The sequence below is a fragment of the Artibeus jamaicensis genome, unplaced genomic scaffold, assembly GCF_021234435.1.
Source record: "Artibeus jamaicensis isolate MK-2021 breed Jamaican fruit bat unplaced genomic scaffold, CSHL_Jam_final scaffold_1019, whole genome shotgun sequence".
Taxonomy (NCBI): Eukaryota; Metazoa; Chordata; class Mammalia; order Chiroptera; family Phyllostomidae; genus Artibeus; species Artibeus jamaicensis.
Window position 1 is genome coordinate 450,476 of NW_026522025.1, and position 22,151 is coordinate 472,626.

General features: G+C 44.6%; 1 protein-coding gene across 1 annotated transcript in view; it reads right to left on the reverse strand.

The window, feature by feature from the left end:
• LOC119040203 (AGBL carboxypeptidase 4) overlaps positions 1-22,151 on the reverse strand; it is a 1,071,017-nt gene that overhangs the window by 51,328 nt on the left and 997,538 nt on the right. The gene's annotated exons all lie outside the window — the stretch shown is intronic.

Genomic DNA, 22,151 nt, shown 5'->3' on the forward strand with positions numbered 1-22,151 from the left:
ATTCTTTTATTTAACCTTGTTTCACAGTGCCACACCTACTCCCCAAGAACATATAAATAGTGCATGGGGAAAAAACACCTTGCAATCTGTAAATATGATTGTTACTAGCCTTTCTCTGCTCTTTATTTACACATATGCAAGGCACTTCTTAGCTTGATCTGATATAATTTGTTAACACTCCCATCCACAAGCTCCCTGAAGACAAGGGGATTATCTGCAGAAAGCCCAGCACTGGCGCACAGAGAATGCTCAGGCGGTGCGTGCAGAATGACTGAACCAACAGCCCCAGTGAGGTTATTCCATACACAGTAATGGACTGGTAGGAACTGAGGGCTTTTTAGGTCCTTAGAGCCTCAATGTCCCTCAAATCCAACCTTGTCTTCTTGCGCATCAGTCCAAGTTATACCTATTCATCCTTCCTCATAGTGACAGAGGCCCCGAGTGGGGAAGAGACCTATCCAAGCTCATGGCATAACTAGGGCTGAACCCCAGGTCTCCAGACACCTAGCACAGTTAATTCATCATTGTCAATTATGGTGGAAACAGCCAAGGCAGGATCTGGCCACCTGTCTGCCCTGTTTGTAGCACGTGGTCCTGGGAAAGAAGAAAAGTCCACACTTAGAAGGATTCTCCCTCCTTGGGAGGCTTTCAAACCAAGTTAAAACCAAATGAAAACCATGTTGCTTCTCGAACATAGGCCTAACGGCTGCCATTTCATTTGCCTCAGAGTTGGAGGGAAGGGTTGCGTCTTGCCAAGCTCCCAGTTTTCTGGGTGGCATAAGCTGTCTTCTGAGACATATAAGATACACTTCTCTGTGTGATATTAAACTCATCATTTTCAGCTTTGGAGGTGGAATATTCAGTGATTCAACAGGAGCCCTATAAAAGTTGTCTTTGCAATTTTATTTTCTTCAATTGTCTCCCTCTTACTCTGAGCTTTTGATGAGCTGCGGAGGAAAGGAGGAGATAGAGAGATGTCTTGAGAAATGAGTAGGGAAAAACTGCATCTTTGAATGTGAGAGCTAGAGCGAGCCTTGACACCGGCTTCTCTCACCTTTCCCAGACCAGCCTGGAGTGGACAGGTTGCTGGCTTCAGGTTGGCCAGCCAGTTAGTGAAGGAGAAGAATTAGAAACTGGATCTTCTGATAGCCACTCGAAAGTGGCTTCCACTGCCTTATTCTGACACCTGGCACCTAATGTGGTTTAAATAATCTGTAGGTGAACTATATTGATTGATTTACATGGTGCAAAGTCAAAAGAAATAAAAGAAAGTATTTACAGTGAAAAACCTCCTTCTTCCCTGCTGTCCTCTGAACACCCAGCTTCACTCCCTAGAGGCGGCTCCTGCTACCAGGTGTCATGCATCCCTCCAGAGACAGTTTATACACAAAGAAGTAAACATCCCTCCCCCTTCCTCCCAACACACACAAACGGTAGCACACTAAACACATGACTCAGAGGGAAAAGAGCAGCTTTTTTCCCTCTTAACATATCTCAGTACATAAAAGTTACCTCATTCTTTTTTTTTTTAGATTAGCGAGAGGAGAAGGGAGAGAGAAAGGCAGGGAGAGAAAGATCAATCAGCTGCCTCTCTGGTGTCCCCAGTAGGGTACCTAGCCCGTATCCCAGGCATGTGCCCCGACCGGGAATCAAACCTGTGACCTTTTGATTCATAGGCTGGCATACAACCCACTAAGCCACACTAGCCAGGGCACCTCATTCTTTTTAACAGACACATATAAAGTATCTAACCAGTGCCCTGCTGATGGACATTTATTTCCAAACTTTTCCTGTTACAAACAATGTCTTAGTGATCGACACCATACATACCATATTTCACACATACAATTGTGTATAGGATAAATTTCTAGAAGTAGAACTTCTGGGTCCTCTGTCCATTTGCAATTCTGATCAATAATGACAGATTAACCTCCTTAGAAGGGACAGTTTGTACTCCCAGCAATGTATTACAATGTCTTACTGTCAATTACCTTGACAAGATGGGTGAAATCAATTTTTTTGGTATTTGCCAACTTGATGGGTGAAAATGACATCTCTGATTAGTTTTAACTTGAATTTCTCTTAGTATAATTATCGTTTATTATAGGGCTAACTAGCTTTTTATATAGTTAATAACTATTTGCATTTTCTTTTCTACAAATTGTCTGTTTATTCTTTGTCTATTTTAAAAATCGAGCTGCTGTGCTTTATTTGTTATTGATTTATAGAAACTTGATATTAGGAGAATTAGCTTTTATGTGCTGTTCAAAATGTTTCTGCTCAGTTTGTCACTGTTTTTGACTTTACTTCCACAAGTACTTTTTGCCATGCAGAAATATTTAAATGCTAATTTTTTATACAGATTTGTCAATCTTTTTTGGTTTCTGGATCAAATTTTCACTGTTTTTTATACTATTTTTATTGCTTCATTTTCCATATTTAAATATTTCCTTTTAATTTTTATTTATACAGTATAGGGTGTGAGGTAAGAATTAAACTTTATTGTTTGACACTATTAAATTGTATTTCCAGTAATTTGAAAAACCATTTTTACCATATAATTTTTTGTATGTATTTGAGTTTACTTTTGTACTTGTGGTCAGTTCTAATCATTTTTGTATTCGTGTATCAGTACTTTACAGTTTTAATTATGTTAAGATTATAATGTATTTTAACATTTGGAGGGCTAGTATCACCTCATTATGCTTCTTTCCCTAAATTTTTCTATATTTTATTACATATTTTTGTATGACCTTTATAGTTAGCTTCTTTGGTTTTTCCTGTTCCCCCAAATCCTGTCGATATTCTCAATATTTGTAATGTAATCATATCAGATTTTCATATTAATGTAGGAAGAATTGATTCTTATGACTAAGACTTCCAAGAATATGTTGTGACTTTCCATTCATTCAAGTTTTTTTGGGGGGGTGGGTACAGCAGGAAGTTTTTTAAGATTTTTTTTCCATATAAATCCTAGACAGTTCTTTGGATGCTCGGGCAGTTTATATTTTTAATTATGTGATGTTTCCTTCCATTAAGTCTTCTAACTGGTGGTTCTTTATAAATATAAAACCTCTTGTTTTAACACATTAAATTTTTACCCAGATACTTTACTAATTATATTATTATTTGTAATAATTACTTTTTTGAGCTTTTGTGATTTTCATTTGCTTTCTTATTCAAAAGACAATCACTGAGTACCTACTATGTGTCAGACAGTGTTCTAGGCCCTGGGGGTATGCATCAGGGAGTTTCTGGCCACTAAAGATAAAGCAGGAAACACAACAGGAAATTCCTGATCTCAAAGAGTTTACATTCTACAGAGAAGGAAGATAGCCTTGGCTGGCGTAGTTCAGTGGATTGAGCGAGGGCTGTGAACCAAAGGGTCGCTGGTTTGATTCCCAGTCAGGGAATCAATCAAACCCAGGGTTGCACATGCCTGGGTTGCAGGTCAGATCCCCAGTGCGGGATGTGCGAGAGACAACCACACATTGATGTTTCTTGCCTTCTCCTTTTCCTTCCCTTTCACTCTCTAAAAATAAATAAATAAAATCTTTTTTAAAGTTTCATGATTTAAAAAAAAAGAGAAGGACAATAAATCAGTTGGTAAATGTACAAGATGTCAGGAGGTACTAATGCCATGGAGACAGATAGGGAACAGAAAGGGAATAAAAAGTAATAGAGGTTCTGAAGATACAGAAACTCGAATGGAGTAGGAGAGTTACTCTCGAGGATGTCCGGTGGAAGAGTTCCCAGAAGAAGGAGAAAGAAATGCGAAAGCCAGATGCACTTGGCGTGTTTGAGGAACAGCAAGGAGGTGAGGACTCCGGGGAACCGGGAGTGAATAAAGGGGCATTATGCCCCAGGTTTGTAATATCATCACCCGTACACAGTAATTTTGCCTCTTCTTTTTCCATTTTTATGCTCCTAATTTTTTTTCATGTCTAACTGCCTTAGGTGATACCTCCAAAACAATGTTGAAGGATTAGTAGTTTATAAGATCCCTTCCCACTCTGAGATTCTAGGGGCTGAAATTAGAGTAAAAAAAAAAAGGTCTGAGAAACTTACCTGAATAGGATCTTAGTTTGAGTGCTAAGTTCTTTTTCTTCTTTATTACACATATTTAGCACATTTCTGGGAATGCCAAAGACCACCAACACCAATTCTAACAATATACTGATTATGTCTTGTGCCTAAACTGACTTTAGAGACACATATTGGCCCCATTACAATGCAGCATGGAAGGTAGACGCAGGGTTTCTAACTCTGGTTTTAATGCCAACAGGACTGTGGACAAGCAGCAACTCTTCTTCACTTTGCCTCCATTTCCTCATATTTATTTATTTATTAAAAACATTTTATCCTCACCTGAGGACATGCTCATTGATTTTTGAGAAAGGGAAGGGGCAGGAAAAAAAGAGGGAGAGAAACATCGATGTGAGAGAGAAACATTGAACAGTTGCCCCTAGTACACACCCCGACCTGGGACTAAACCTGAAATCTAGGCAGGTGCCCTGATCAGGAATTGAACCTAGGACCTCTTGGTTTACAGGATAACACTCCGACAAACTTAACCACCTTGACCAGGGCAGTTTCCTCATCTCTAAAAGTGGTTGTTGGATAAGATACAGGAGATACGATTTCTTTAAACGTTTCATGATTTCTCCTCATTCTCAATTAAAATAAATCTCTCATTCTTTTCCAAACAGCTTCTCGCTTGTGTATTGACATTGGTACTTGTTACTGCATACCTAATCTGCTGATGAGAATGTCTGTCTGCCTAGGAGCTCTCTGAGGGCACGGACCATGTCTGCACCGTATCACATCATCTCCTACTTGTTTCACTACAAGAGCTTCCTCCTTGGTTTCCTTGTTACTTCAGAGCGATCTTTTTCACTGTAAACAAATCATGTCACTTCCCTAGTTAAAACTGTTCTGCGCCTCCCTGTTGCTCACAGGATACAATCCAAGCCCCTTGATGTATATTTGAAGGCCCTGCATGATCTGGTCCTTGTCCCCTATCTTCTCCCAGCTTGTGCCACTTCCGGTCTGATACTCTTCATGCCAGTCATGTCGAGCTGCCTAGAGCACCTGGAACTGCTGGGCTCGTGACTTTGGTCCCTACAGTTACGCATAATAAATATCTCCTCTGCCTAGAGTACATTTTCTCTATACTTGGCTCTGATGCAGCCTTAATATATAAGGCAGAAACTGAGTATATGCTCACCAATTCTACCTCTTTTTCCTGGACCATGGAAGACATTTCACAGTCTCCCTTGCCATTTGGGATTTAATGGGGTGGGAGTAGTCATGAGAACTGCCATTTCCAGACCTGGCCATAAAACTCATATACAATCACCCACACTTTTTCTTGTTCTTGTGTATGGAAGCTATGCATAAAAACAATAATATCATACAAACCAACACTGGGAGGAATGTGGCCAGCAGGGGCACCTGACTTGATCAGACTGTAATGAACCTTTACTGTATTAAGCCACCGAGATTTAGGGATTGCTTATTACAGCAGCTAACATTATTCATCTGGCTAGTTCAAAATCTCAATTCCAATAGCTTTATTTTATCCCTCAGGATGAGTTAACAGCCTTCTCTGTGCTCTCATAATTCAAGATACAAATCTCTCTCGTGGCACTTACCACATGACATAACAATGCTTTGCTTATTTCATCTCCCATTAGAGCATGAGCTGTTTCAGGACAGGGACCACACATTGTTAATTTTTTTAATTGGACCAGGGCCAGGCCTAATATATAACAGGTTACCATTAAAGATTTGGCAAAGGAATGAATAGAAAATGAAACTGATGGGAGAATGAGTTAAATGGATGAGCAGGGACATTTTAAGTTTCTTCCAGCTGTCACATGAGGTCCTTTTCCGTGGCCAAGTCAGCACAAGGGGTGTGTCACTAGAGCAAGGCCCTTAATTACAATTTGGGATTGAGAATCAAAGTGGGGGAAAAGCACCTCTGTTCCTTCCTTCTAAACTTAAGAACCTTAATTAAAACTAAGTGATGAAGGGCTGTCCCCTTGCCAGCAGCCAAACAGCTCATCCTGCAATCTGGGGCCCGAAGAGTAAATTAAAATCAGTGCCAATAAAATTAAAACTACCTTAGGGCATAGTTGCAGCCTAATTTAGTGTGGAGTTTGCTTCTTCTCAGACACCGAGGAGGAAGTTTTTTTTCCTTCCTACATTCTGAGCCGCTGCCATGCCTCACCTCACTGGGCACAGGCCAGACCCTGAGCCTTCAAGCTGTGATGTGCTGCTGAATCCTTCCTATTTGGGCAGCACTTCAGGGTTTATCTCAGATTCAATCCAATGAAGGAAGAGAAATGCAATCCAGGAAGGGCAGAGGCGTTTATCTCGGGTTTGGAGATGAGAAACTGAAGCTTGGCAGGGCTGACGGCAAGTTGAGAAGGGCGAGCTGCTTTATTGATTCCAGTCTTCCAAGCTTACAGAGACCGAAGCTCTGAGAGCTTTCGGTAACTTCTGTATCAGGGTTTTGCATCAGGAAGTGGCAGAGCTGGGATTCAAACCCAGGCCTCTAGTTACAAGCAGGAGTCCTGCGCCCTGCAGTGCTCCCAGGAACTTGCAGTGTCTAGTGAGGCAACCTCACAGATCATACATAGTAAGAAGGCTCTATAGAGAATTATTCATCTCTGAGCTGGGGGACGATGGGGCCTGGGGACTGACCCTGTCAGGCTTAGCCTCCCCAATAGCCATGATGTGGGGACTGGGAGGAGCAGGAGTGGAGACCTTCCAGACAGCTCCCCTGCTGAGATTTGTCCCAGAAAGCTGTTTCCCCTTGTGCCTCAGGCAAAATAAAGCCCCAACTATATTCTTTTCATAATTAACTAAAGTATCTCCATGTCTGCTCTTTTCCGCCCTCTTAAGTTAAAGTAGATATTTATGCAAGTCAGGGTGCTATCTTGAGGCAGAAGAAAAGTTTTCAGAAAAGTTGAAAATTCTTTCTTTAAAAACAACCCAGGAAAACAACAAAACCACGTAACGATCTTTTATTGTGCAGAGTCCAGGTCTTGGAAGTGGCACAATTAAGACTTCTCTCTCCCGCTACACTCGGAATGTGGCTGGAGAGAAACTTCAGCCACGGAAAAATATGGGAACAAAAAGGAGCGACCACATAAGAAACCCATGGGGCCTGCCTGGGAAAATGAGGGAATGGGCTGTGGTCACTTTAGCTTCTGCCTCTGCCTATCCTACACCCCAGCCCCAAATGCCACCTGCCACTTCCCAAGCACAGGCTGGTTCTCCTGCTCTGTGCTTCAGCGTGTGAGATTACTGCAGGCAGGAATGTCTACCTCTACTCCCCGACCCCTGAGACATCTTGCTCAAATTTCACAGTCAGGCCCAATGGGTCCTGTCCAAGAAGCCTTCTTTGACTTTCCCGGAAACAGCAGCTTTCTTCTCTGGACTCCACAGATTCTTCAAATAGCTTTCTGTTACAGTGTTCATCATGTAGTATGCTCATTCATTCATTCATTCAACAAATATTTACTCTGAACCTACAATGTTCCAGGACCTGGGGGTGAATAACAGATGAGGTTCCTACCTGTAAGGACCTGGGAGCCAGGTGAGAACAACAGACCATGAACAGCAGCTAAGCAAGGTGACTGCAGATTATTATACATGCTAGGAATGCACTAAGGTAAGCCATAGGATGCTGAATAACTGGGTGAATGGGGGCAGGGTCTACTTTAGACAGTGTGGTTAGGAAAGGCCTGTGGATTTGAGCTTAGCCTTGAAGGATGGCAACGATGAGCCATTCAAAGAAGCTGGTAAGACAATTCTGGGCAAATAGAGGCCCTACAGCAAGGATGAGGGTGGCATTTAAAAAAAAAACCAAAGGGAAAACCAGTGGCTGGATTGTGGTGGACCCTGGAGGTGAGCCTGGAGAGAGGTTCCTAGGGTTGGGCTCACACAGGGCCTTACAGACTGAGGTCAGAGTGTAGAGTTTACCCTACAGACAGCAGAAAGCCACCTTACCTTGCCTACTGCGTATGTAATGGATTGTTGTGGGGCATGAGTAGAGGTAGGTGAACAGTCCCCCCAAGACTGATCATAGCAGCTTGAGTTGGAGTGATGGCTGTAGACATGAAAAAGGCAGGCTATCTTTGATAAATATTTTGGCTGTACATCCAAAGGTCCTGCACATGGATTATATGGAGGAAATATCAAAGACAGATCAAGGGTTTTTGACTTGAGCAACTGAGTGGACCGTCATGCCATGTAGAGACGTGGAGACGACTCGGATGAAGCCCAGCTGGGATAGTGGTGAGGGAATCAAGAGTCCTGATGCCGAATATCACACTGGAAATGTCAACAGGCAATTACATCTGTGCAAAGGGAACCCTGGGGAGAGGACTGGACTGGAGATGTGAAGGTGGCATCATCAGCACAGTGGTGCTAGTTTGCACTGCCAGGAGGTAGTGCAGATCTAGAAGAGGTCCTGGAGCGTGGGGCCCTCTACAGCTGAGAGTTCAGGTAGAGAAGAAAGAAAAGGAGACTGGAGTGGCTGGGGAAGTGGGATGAAACAAGGACAAGTTCATGGGAACCAAGAGAGGGGAAGAAAAGGAGAGAGTGATCCGTGAACCCTCTGGGGGCTGAGATCACACCTGGTCCCCCTCTGCATCCCCAGGGCCTCTCATATAGCACATAGAATGTACTCAGGAGACATTTGTAGAGTGACAACATTTACAAATGAATGAATGGCCCAGCAATCCTGAGCTCAGAAAAAAGGTGTGTTAGTAGGAGTCTCTAGACCTAGAGTCTATCCAGAGGAGCTTTGGAGGGAGGATAATAGTAACAATAGAGCACTTACTGCTACACCAGGCACTCATTGATCCTCCTATAACTCTATTAGATAAAAACATCATTTATAATAAGGAAACTGAGAAATAGAAGGGGTAAGTAACTTGGCCTGGGAACCCGCGGATCACATAGTGGTCACTGGCAGAACCTGACAACCTGGCCCTGAAGTCCATGTTCTTAACCATGGCACCTTCACTGAAAGCTCCTGACGTGCCCTGAGTACTTCCTGTGCGAGGTCTTATAATGGTTCTTACAATGATCCTATGGGGTAAGTACTTTTATCATCATATACAGAAACTGAGGCAAAGAGCTTGCATATGGCAGGGCTTCAAACCCCAGTCTTTCTGAATAAGGGCTAAGCTTATGATCTCTAAGCTATTCAGAGTGGCCCAGCCCCTGCATCTGTGGCCTCTGTGGCTTCAGCAGGATAAACTTATGAAAGAGGAAATCTGTGGGAATAATGCTTAGGTATGGGTTGTGGAAGCACCAACAGCAGCAGAATGAGGAGTAAAAACATTGTTCTACTTCTAATTTGTTTGTTACAATCCTGCTCTACTTGGAAGTGAGCAGAAAAATCTGCCTGTAAACAGAAGCATTTCTACGTCTCCTCCCTGTAAGGACCAAGGAAGAACCAGGTCTGGCCTGTCAGGAGGGAGCCTTCCTCTGCTTCTACCCCCTCCTCCACCTTGGCCCAGAGAAAAGACGGAAGACCAGAGGCTCAGCATGGGAGGTTTGGGTTCGTAACAGACCTTTCCAGGACAAAAGAAGAACTCCTGACCTCGGCCTCCTGTCCCCATAGCAGTGAGTGGTGACCCCCATATTGACCATGACAATGATGATGATGACAGAAGAAGGGTGGTCATGAGACAAGTGTGGTTTGGGGATCTGGTGGATTTGGATTCAGGCGTCAGCTTAGCCATGGGGGAGCTTTTGTGACCTGTAGGAGTTGCTTTCCTTTTCTGAGCCTCGGTTTTCTCACCTAAAAATTGGGGGAAATAATCCCAACCTCACAGGAGTGTCATGAACTTAAATTAGGTAACTGGTGTTGCACCTAGTGAACTGTCTGGCAGCCTGTGTGCACTCTCAATACATTCTTTCCAGTCACACGGCGATGCTAAGTGCGGGTGCTGTGCTTGGCACCAGGAATATGGACCTCCTTGAGCTAAAAACCTTGCAGGGAAATGAGTGTTTTGAAAGTAATTGCACATGCAATGAAAGGTTTGAGGAAAGGGGAAGAAGCCATCGTAGCACAGGAGAGGAGCTGGGAGACCCAGCTTACATCAATATAAATTTCTTCCTTCTTCAATAGGACCTCTATAGACAATAATCATCATCTTGCATATTATTGGAGTTTATAAACCATTATCATACAAAATTAACTCATTTAATTCTCTCAATAATCCACTGAAGTAAAGGGGATCATGATCTTATTTCTCAGAAGAATCTTCAAGGCTGGCTTGTCAATCTCTCCCACCAAGTTAGGGCCTGAACTAGAATTCTAACTTGTGTCTCACCCCCCTCCAAAGCTTCTGCTTGATCCTCACCCTTGGGGATCATTCAGGTGCCCACTCCTGCATTAAGAGTGGACCCCCATGCAAGTGGGGGCCAGAGTCTCCCCAAAAGCCCCGCTCTGAATAGGAAGATGAGACAAACTAAGAGGACTGAGATATAATATTCAAGCCTGTGAGAGCCGAGGGACATTTTAATTTCATAATTAAAAGTTAATGTTACTTCATTATAAATCAAAGGCTGATGAAACTAGGGCACCCCCAGGAACATATTAGGAACTCAATAAATATCTGTGGCCTGAATATTTGGAGACATCTCCTACAGAAGTTTGTTAGCTAATCAAGAAAGGTAGCAACATACATCTAACCAGGGAGCTGGGGGGATGGTGGGTCCTCAGTAAATGTTAGTTCCTTTCTTCCCAGGAAACTCATCTTGGCTCTCCTACTAACATGTTCTGTGACTCTGCAAGAGTCCATTTCCTCTGTTCCATTTCCCCATTTAGAGAATGGATTTGGTGATTTCTTGGGGCCCATTATGCCTGGAGATTTTTATGTCATTCAGTCATCTCATCTCCCTGCTTTGCCCTGTTTTGTTTGGTTGTTCTCTTTCCTTTGGCCTCTGAATACAGCTCCTGCCAGCCTTCCCCCCCCCCCCCCCCCATTCAGGACCTGAGTGCACATCTTTTTCCTTGGCGTGGCCCTGTGGTGAGATCCTGCTACAAGGCAGCTGTTCAACATGTTCCCCATGCTAACACAGGCTTCCCTTTTGGTAAAGTAGGTATCACTGTTTTTCAAAGAAGTGTTCGAGGGTGCCAACATTCATGCTGAAAATATCTACTTCATTCTGGAGAAAAATAAGAAGGTTTCTATCTGCTTTGTAGGTGGCTGGGGGAGAGGAGGCAGAGACGAGAAAGGTGCAGGCAAGGATCCGGTATCTGTTCCTTCACTCTTTCTCCCCTTCCTGCTATCCTCTCTCACTTCCTCCCTCCTCTCTTCTCTCTCATCATTCCTTTGCTCATTCTATTCCCTATTTCCTACCTCTCTCTCTGTTTTCGTGGTATGGTAAGGAAGATAAAGAAACAAGTGTATAAGACTTCCAGGTTCCCTGAGTAAAGATACAGCTGTAGGAACCATTGATTTATTGGGTGGTTAGGAAAGACTCTGTAGAGCAGGTGACCGTTGAGCAGGTGTTGAAAGAAAAGGTGTTTATATAGTGGATGATAAGGAATGGAGACCCCAGTGAAGATAAAGATGCTTTAGGCAAAAGGAGCTGTGGGAGCAAAAACCCCAAAGCCAAAATGACCGGGCCCATTAAGGGAATTCTAAGGTGTTTGGTAGGATTAAAGGGCATGAGGGCTGTGGGGTGAGCAAAGGGACCGGAGAGGCATCATGGATGCATTCATGGAAGGCCCTGCAAGGCACTGTGGAGTCAGTACTTTTTCTATAGAGTAGAAAAATACAGAAAAGGATTTTATGAAAGTATAACATGGTTATGTTTACATTTTAGAAAGACTGTTCTGGGGGCAGTAATAAGGGAGAATTGGAGGTTATAAGACTCAAAGTCATGGAGAGTAGTTAGCCCTTTTTGTTATAGTCCAAGTGGGACGTAATTGGTAAGGTGATGAATGAAAGCAGGGGCAGGGACAATGAGCAGAAGGCTACAGATAATGAGACCTCTTATAAAGTAAGGGTGACAGGGCTGGATGTGGGACCTAAATCTGGAGTAATTTCCAGGTGTCTGGCTTCAGTGTCTGGCGGTTGAACCATTCACTGAGATTGGAAATGTCACTGTCTTATAAGTTTGAGTTGGATATTTTTCCCTGGGTGCTTCTCCCCAGTTAGAGTGAGGTGCTATCAGATGGTCTATGTTATAAGGGTATGTCATTTTGATCCAAAGAAATCAGTCACCTCCTAAACATGAAAATTTGAATGAAAGAACTATGTTTCCCATGTAATCATATGTTTCTGAAAAAAAGCAGAGCTCTTTATGAATAGAGAGAGGCATAAGCATTGCACATTGTTGATAGAATGTAATATCAGAACAAGACTTTAAAATATATACACTCACACACCTGGACCCCCTACTGGAATGTACATGGGATGAGGGGAGTGGTCTTGTCAAGCTATTACTTTGCTCCAGGCTTTCACTGCCTCTGAGGAGAAGAAATTGATTGTCAGGTACCGCACCACTCAGCCAGGACACAGCAAGAAGTGAGGGGGCCCCTGTGTGAGGTGAGCGATGGTTGAACCACCAAGGCAGTGTGAGGACACACCAGGCTTTCTCTTGGTTTGAAGGAAGTGGTACAGTCTCCTTCCTCTACATCAGTATAACAGCCTTTATCAAAATCACATAGAATAAGTTTGTGGCTTCTCTGGCTCTTTGAATTATCTGGAATTTTCTCCCCATCCCCTTTCCTTTGACACATGAAATACTATCAACAATCTACACAGCTATAATCATTGTCCCACTCTCACCACACCCATTTCAGGGATGAATGTGGCTCCAGACCACACAGCTAAGGAGTGGCAGAGTCAGAGATGCTTCTATCCATAGCACAAGTGTTTTCCTGTGTCATTCTGTCTTGATCCTCTGCTTTAAGCCTAGCCTAGGGGAGCCCACAGAGCAGATTAATAGCAGGCAAGGGAGCTATTTCCCACAGGTGGACATGAGGTTCTTGATGACCTGTCTCCCTCTCCACTCTTCTTTCCTAGCATCTGCGAGCAGAATCCAAGGTTTTTACCAAGCCACACGGACAGAGGAAGGGCCCTGTGCTTCCGTGCCTGCCACGCCTTCACGTGTGCTGTTCCCGCAGCCATGGAGGCCTTGCTCTCGGAAGTCCTCCTCCATGGCCCCACACAAGCATCTCTTGCTCTGTGCAGAATTCCTTAAAGCACCCATGTATGCTTGGCCACGCCCTATCTCACTTACATCGTCGCTCAGTCTTCCACTTCCATTATCCTCACCTACAGCTTCATGATTGCTGCGTGTCTGGTGCCCCCACTGGCCAAGACCTAAACTGTATCTCCAACACCTAGCACAGAGCCTGGCACAGGGAAGGTGCTGAGGAAACCCTACGGGATGAACACATGGATGAGTTAATGAGGGAGAAGAAAACATCCCTGAGCAAAGATAACCTTAATCCTTGATCTTCTGTGAGAAATGTTGGGAGAGAGAAGGGCAGACATCAAAGGGATATAATGAGTAAAAATGCTTCCCTATTCTCTCCGGGTTCTCCCCAACCCCCTCTTTTTTTCCTCGCTATTGGAACACAAACAAAGAGTACATCATAGGCAAAGCAGTATTTCCTGTTTATTGCCACCAGGTTAATACCAGTAACGGTGGGAGAAGAAGATGAGGTCTTATGTAAAGTCTTGCATTGCAGATTGCGCTGCTGATGTAAAGAACTCAATAAAGTGTAGCGCTTTAATCATAGAGATAAACATCACACAGCAGCTTCCCACAGGCTCCCAGGGCCTAAGACAAAGTGGTTGTGGGGGAAGGAGAGATGAGAGAAGAATATTATCAGGCATCAGGAAAGTTGTGCTTGGGCTTTTGTGGGCTTTTTTCCTCTGTCTCTAAAAAATGGAATAAGATTTTCCTATCTTCTTCCAAAACATTTTGTATGAATTTCTGTATTCTCTGGAGGACACACTCAGACTTTTAGGGGAAGATGTGCTCATTCTTTGTAAAAATTGATTTGTTTAGGGAGAGCTGAATTCCTGCCTTTTAGGTGACTCAGAAGCCTTTAAAAAAACAGGGACCGTGTGTGCAAGTTTTTTTACAAAAAGGATTGGAATGGAGACAGAATGTGGGTAACAGTAAAACCTCCATTTTTATGAGGTCTTATGATGTGGGAGAAAGATCATAGCAGGTGAAAGGTCAAATTAGGAAAGGAGAAAAAGAGAGCTTTGGCACCAACTTGGCCAATCTTGGGAAGATCACCTCCGTGCCTCTGTGACCCCATTTTATCATCCCTCCAGGAGGAGTCTGCACTAGCTGACCTCTGAAGGTCACTCCTGCTCCAATACGTCACACTCTGAGGCTCTGGGCAAGGAGGTCCAGGCTTGGCCTTTGACATTGGCTGTTGTGGTTCTGGACTATTATAGTAGCCACTGAGCTGACCTCTCTGCTTCCACTCAAAACACCTCCTTCCCTCTCTAAGCACCCAAATCCACTCTTCATTCTATACTCAGAGTGATCAATTTATAACAAGAGGAAACTATACATACCCCCTGGAGCCAGGCTGAGGTAAGTGCCCTCAAGATGACCTGGGGCAGGAGCTTTGAAAAGCAAGAATCCAGTGGACCTAGAGCAGAGGGAGTGAGGCAGAGTCAGGGAAGAGGGTTCAGAGAGGCAGTGGAGGGCCAGATCTGGGGGTCTCACAGCTCGTTGACAGAACATCAGCGCCTCCAGATACAACCTGAGCACTTCTGAGGCAGTGGGAACACAGCTGATGTTTGCAGACGGGGAGCACAGCTGTAAGGCAGCATGTGAGGCCCATCGATCATGAAAAGAGTAGGGCTTTGAGACTGGAGATCCAGGCGCAAACCCTGAACTGGCCGTGTGACACTGAAGGAGTCATTTTGTTTCTCCAACTCTCAGTATCCTTGTCAGTAGATAGGAAGTGACAAGATGTCTTTCATGAAGCTACCCGTGTTGGGGTGGGGGTGGGGGGTAGCTACTGTTGGTGGAGAGTGCAGAGCATCACGACCACCAAGGAAACGCCCACCATGGCACTGGGCTAGTATCTTAGTGCTCATGAGCGGTGCACTGAAGTTTAAAACATGTATCCTTACACAGGGTTTAACACCCTGCACAGACACATCTGTGGTCACATACACAACCACAAATACAGGGTGTTTAGATCAGCGACGATATGTTTCATTACTAAGAAAAAATAAATCTGAGTGCCAACTTTGATTCAATTCAGTGAGCATGCAAAAAGTCAGGTTCTGTGCTAAACCTTTCACATGGGACGTCATATCACTAAATCCTTACAACAACCCTAATCGGAACTATTATCCTCATCCAGTTGATTCTGATATTGAGGACCAGAGTGACTGCATAACTTGATTGAAGTCACAGAGCTTATAAGCAGCAGGGCAGAACTATACTATACAATAGTGCTTCTTAAAGGACATTTCGGAGGCGGGGATTTAAAGGGCAAACCCTTCACAATGCTTGTGAAAGATGTAGGTGACTGGAACTGCTTGGGGACTATCTAAAGTCCTGGGTTAGCCACAGAGACTGGAATTCAACGGAATCAGCTCTTTGGGGCTCTCAGCCTAGCTTTCTTGACTTATGAAATGTGGCCGTGTCAGAACTGTGTGGGACCAACTCAAATCTTTAGGAAATTCCTGAAAGCCACAAGAGTAGGAAGGGGTTGAGAGAGTCCTAAAACTTGAAAGAAAAAAAATCCCCTTCCAAGTCATCTACAGCAGTGGTCACTTTGCAGTTTATTTTTCTCTCTTATTTTAAAGGCATGGGTCCTCAAAAATTACATGGTGAAAGGTGGTCCGCAGTGGAAAGGGGATTGCACGTGAAAGCCAACGTGGCTTGGATCGTTCAGAGCCAGTGACGGCCTGTGAGTACAGATGTAAGCACAACTAGAAAGTCAGAGAGAGAAAGATGGATGCGTGGATGGGTGGGTGGATGAATGGGTGACTAGACAGGCAACTGGACAGACAGGTAGACAGGCAACCAGACAGATAAGTAGCAAATTAGTACGTAACATATAACAGAGGCTTCTAGTCTAGCTTTTTGTATACTTCTACCACACTCCAGTCCTCTAGAAGTCTGGAATCATTTCTGATTCATTATATAATCCTTTGTTTCATTAGATACATAGCAAGGCACCCAACCTAGATTAGATATTCAATTAACTTTTCTTAAAAAAAAAAGACCTAACACCTGAAAGAGCGATGGTTAGGTAATAATTCTTCACCTTTGCATGGTACTATGCAATATATAAAAAGATTTAACATGCAGTATTGCACTTTGTCCTTAATCTAAACGTTTGAGGCTGGCATTATAATCCTCATTTTATGTATGAGGGATCTTTGTCTGAGTGGTGAGGTGCCTTGCCCAGAGCTATAGAGGGGGTCTGAGGGACCAGGTATACAGGTAGAGACTGATAACTGGACAAACACAGGCAAATAGAGACAAGACAGAGGAGTTTAAGACATGGATAAATGATGGGAGACAAATGGAGATGGATGGACAGATGCTGAGACAGCCTCCGGTTTCTCCTGCTTCACTTCATTCTCTACAGCGGCTGGAGACTGTAACTTTGCCAAACACGAATCTGACCGTGTCGCTCCTCCACTTAGTAACCCTCTATTGCTTCCTCAAAGACTACTGGGAAAGCCTTTGCAATCGGGCCCTCCCCATTTCTCTGGCCTAATATCTTACCACTTTTCTGTAGCATTATTCACTCTAGTCACCTCCCAAGAAAGTCATGCCATCTCACTCCTCCACGTTTATTACTTGATCTGCCCCAGACCTAACCTCTCTTCTCCCTGCCTGCAGATGCCTGGCCAACTCCTACATATCCTCTCAGACTCAGTAGTAGCGTTGTTTTCTTTAGGAAGCATTCCCTGCCTACCCTCCCAGGCTGGGCTTATTTTCTATCCCCCTAGGTCATCCTGTTCTTTATTACAGGAGTCAACAGAGTAGGAAGAACCTAAACTTGGAAACAACAGGGGCCTGGCTTTAAGTCCTGTGTGCCCCATGTATCAGCTGCGTGACTTGGGGCCAGTCATACACCTTCTTAGCCTCGGTTCCCTCAGATCTACAATGAACCTGACAACGTCTGCTCCCCACCCTGCTGTGTTGGGACTGGAGATATGTAAAGGAAGTCTGGTGTCCCACACGTGGAAGATGTTGCTGCTGCTCCCACCTGACTATGCCTCACGTAATAATCCGATACTACCTTTCCCATTGGAGGGGGGCTGCCTGAGGGTGGAGGCTGGCTCATCGCTGCATCCCCAGAGCTCAGTGCCACACACACGGCTGGGCTCACTGGATCCTTCCTGCCCACACTGAGCCCATTGGTGGGGACGTGTTTCTAGGCGCGAGAAGGCACGACCTCTGGTCCTCTCACAGAACCACAAGGTTGGGGGGGGGCTGGAGAAGCAGGGTGGGGGGTGCAACCTGCAACCCTGAAGGTGAGAATAAGGAAGGGGATGACTGAAACCCCTCTTAGATTTATATTGTATGTTTATGTTGTAGGTGTATGAATTTTGAAGATAAAAGATAATGTTTAAGTACAACTGTTAAGGAGCTGCTTTGTACCCCCTCCCGCCTTAAAACCCGCAGAACTCCTGTGTTCAGGTTTGGCTGGCATTAAGTATGGTTACGTGGACAAGTGTAAGATGAGGTGGTCTAAGACATTCTATATACTTTCATCTTGCAAGGCTCCTCCATTCCCCCCTGATGTTTGTTTTCCCAGCGGATTCAGAATCCTTGTAATTTCCCTCCTTACACTCTCTTCCTCCTCCAATAGCACGTCTGTGCTGGACCTCTTCTCCACTCCAGGAAACCAGTTTCGAGGTGAACAAGGAACTGCTCTCCTTCCCTGTATGCACTCACACTCACACACACACACACACACACACACACACACACACACACCCGGCAGAAATGGTATCAGATGCAGCTGAACAGCTCTCAACATGGCTGAGGACACAAAAACCATCCGGAAGCAGAGGGGCTGGCGGCGGGGCCCTGAGCCGGCAGCTGACTCCCCCACTGGCTGCCAGGGCGGGCCCTGGGTCCTGATCACCCACGGTAGGCTGGGCCAGAGACTTCATCGAGATTCTGTTCACAGCGAAAGCTGTTGCCGAGCCTGCCCAGCTCTGTCAGCTGCCCTGCTATCTGTGTGTGAAAAATGGACAGGCCGCCCAGCCCGCTGACAAATGGCTTAGAAGCAGGCCTGAGGCTCCCTGGCAGAGGCCCAGGCCTCAGGCCTCCAGAAGGATGGAAGAGAAGGGACTCCCCTGCCAGGTGGCCTGACTTCCGAGGCAGGGAGCACAGACAGCAAGAGAGAGAAGGGGAGGGGGAGAGAATTGTGGGGGCAGGCTCCAGACCTGGGGTCCCAACTCCCATCTCAGCCCCCAGGCAGACTGCTGTGGGGACTAAGAGCACACCCTCTGCTCCTCTTTCCTGGGGGCAAGTACTGTCTGTAGGACAGTGGGGATGATCAATTTATGTCTTCATCCATAAAGCGGGGCAAACACCTATCCTGCAGTGCTGAGAACTAATAGAGTTAACACAAGCGAAGAACTTTTGAAAACTGCCTGGCACTGCCAAGTGGGCTAGCTGTCATACCCAGCAGTCTTTACCATTTAATGAGGATGTCAGGCACTGTGCTATGTTTCTCATGCATTATCCCGTTTCATTCACTTAAGCCAGAGCTTTAGATGTTATCCTCCTTTTAAAGGTAAAGAAAGTTTCAGAGAGGGTGCGTCACTTGCTGAAAGTCACAGAGCTGAGTGAGAGAGAGAAAGGATTCAGATCCAACTGCATGACTGTAAAGCATATGCCCTTAACTGCTAGGCCCTGCTGTAGATGAGTATCTTATGTGCCTCTTTGTGTCTATTATTTTTTTATTGGTGTCAAGAAATAAGATCTTTGTTTAAATCCCTTGTCAGAAAGAAACAAACAAAAACTCAAGATAAAAATCAATCCCTTTACTTTTAAAGTTTACATGCTGCAACACCTTTTTTCTTACAACGGGTCAAAAGAAATAAACAGTTAGGCTCAGAGACAGGGCGTGGAGCTCTTTGAGCCCCGGGAGGCAGGGAAGGAGGGAGGAAAGGGAGCCGTGGAGAGTCTCACAGGCGAAATCAGTGGAGAGGAGAGGCCGCTGGCTCCACCCACGGCCCGAGGTGGAGGGCCTGCTGCGGGGCTGTGGCTCCCTGCTTTGTGGGCGTCTACTCATTCATTCAGCAGTCATGGATGCCTGTGTGTCAGACCCAGTGCGAGTGCTGGGACTAAAGCAGTAAATAAGCCCCAGTGTCTGCATCAGGAGGACTCTATTCTCAAGGAAGATGGGAAGAAGCCAAGCACCCTGGGGTTTGAGGCGGTGCAGGGGCAGGGAACCTAATGCCTGGGGATGGTGGCGGCAGAGGTGGCTCCGGAAAGAGCCAGGTCCGCATGGAGAGCCCAGGATGCACTGAGTTGTGCGGATGAAGGTGGGGAAGGGCAGGGGTGGCCATCCCTGGGAAGCTCGGAGTCAAGGCCTGGACATTGTCTCAGGTCAGGATGAAAGTTGAATAAATCACCTGCAATCCTACAACCCAGAAACGATGACCATTAACAACTTCCCTCCCACACAGACAAATTAAAGTACAGTTGGCTGGTCAAACAGATAACCAAATAAAAATGTTTTTATAAAACAGGATATGCTATAAACATTTCTATTTAAAACAATATTAAATTCAGTATTTCTTAAATTTAACATAACTTAAAAGGATTATATATCTAAAAAAATGTCCCCCACAAGAAATATTATTTTCTAAAAGATATTTCTAAGGTTAAAAAACAATTATGAGAAACATTAAGAGAATAAAGCCATTCTGGTTTTTATAAAACTACAGGTTTGTATTTTAGAAGAATCAGATGAGGAAATGCAGGTTGAGTAACTTACCTAAGATCACATAGCTCCTCTGTGGTACAACTAGAACTAGGACTCAGACAATCTGACTCTTTCCATTACATACATTTACTTCCCAAAGCCACCTTCCTCATTTCAAAGATCAAAAACTAGGGTCCAAAGTGGGAAAGCAACATTGTTATTTTGATTCACCAACAAGGCAAGTTCGGCGGATCAGATCATTGTTCCTGACTCTTCTCTCTTCTCTGCAATAAGGGGTCTCCCATTGTCATTTCATTTGCCCAAGAATCTAAGAGGATATATATATGCCCACCTCAGAGATTTTGGCTTTGGGACAGGCTTTAGCCACTGGCATGTGAATAGTCATAAGATTTGCCACTCTGCATGGAAACTGTAAATGGGGTTGCATTCCCACCCACCTCCCTGAGGACAGCAGATCCCAGCTGGAGGCCACACTTTCAGCTGAGGCCCTAAATGCAGAGATGCGACCAGAGCTGTGGCTGACTCGTTCACAACCTTCATGCAAGTATGAAATAAGTGTTGGTGCTGTAAGATTCTAAGCTACTGGGATTATGTCTTACCACAGCAAGAACTGACTGATATAGCACAATTTCTTGCACAAAGGTATTCTTTGTTGTTTTTTTTTTCATGCTTAAAGTTGCCTCCAAATGTGTTATATATGAATTCTGGCCATGAGGCTGTTTGTGAGCCTTTTAAGTACTGAATATATAAAAAATAATTTGGGAAAGAGTTGAAAAGTATAAGGCATAGGAGGAAAAACCAGGTGTCAAAGGTCCAGATTTCCAAGATCACTATCTGATAGGAAAAAACCCAACACAAAACAAAAGGGAAAACTGCAGTAGAAGCCTCCTCCATCGGCAGAGAGACAAAGATAAATCAGAGAACTGGAGTTTCTTTCTTGTATTTCTGCCACAGGAAGGACCATTGGCATTCACTGAAACACACTTTCTCCCATAAGCCCCTAGCTCTGAAATGAAACAAGCTAAGGAAAAAGATGCAATAAAAGCCAAATGAATCTATGCCACCAAATCACTGTGTGACCTTGAGGAAGTCATTTTCCTTCTGGCATCACTTTTTCATTTGTAAAATGAAGAGGGTGAACAAGAATCTCTTTCTTTCCTTCTGGCTCCGACATTCTATAATTTGATTGCCTCTAACTCATTAGTCCCATCTGGCTTCAATGGGACCCAGTAGTATTGAGGATAATCACAGGAATCCATCAAAACGTAGTCCAAAGAAGGTAATCATGAGACTCCAATGAGATATCGGAGGGAAAGTGCTTTGCATACTGTAAAGGGTACTCTGTTGTACACTTTGTCAGTGAAGAGAGGCGGGCAAACATGCCCCTTGTCCCCCAACCTGAACTTTGTATGATAGTTACAACCCAAGTGGGCCAATTTACTTCATTTCTCTAAGCTTCATTCTCCTCTTCTGAAAAAAAAAAGGAACAAAAAGATTTTGATAAGGATGTGAAGGTTAAGTACAATAGTGTATGTGGGATGCTTACTATAACCTGGGCGCTCCATGTCTATTAACCCCTAGAGTTCAGAGATGGGGCCAGAACCCAAGCCTTCAGAACCTCACCTACTGCGTTTTCTCCTGCTCAGAGTCCTACTCTCCAAGTCCTACTGTAGGCTACAGGTTCCTAATTTAACAGGAGTCCTCCCTGCAGGGTGGACAGCGCCTTCTGGGTGTCCCTCAGCCCTTGGCTCTCGCCTCATGGCATTCAGACACATCTACAATGGCTGCTTTCCCGTCTGTCTTTCCCACTAGCGTGTGTCTTGCCTTAGAACAGGGGCTGGACCATGTCTCCGTCTCCCCAGAGCACATCATAGTAGGTGTGCTGGCAGATGGACGGAGTGAGGGACAGAAGAGAGAAGGGAGAAGAGAAAGAAACTGGGAGGAAGGGAGGAAGGGAAGGAGCTGGGAGCGCGCTGGGGGCTGGAAGGCAACCGTCGTACAGCGTGATGGATTCCTCCGAAGAAGCAGCTTGACAGCACGGAATTCATCTTTTTAGGCTGTGACAACACTAACACATTTATTTCCTTTCTGAAATTAACTTTCTAATATTAAGAAAGGTCAAAATGAACTGCAGGAAAATGAGACATTTTGTCATTTTTAACAAATTATACCAAAGCAGACTGTCAGATTAAAGGGGTCG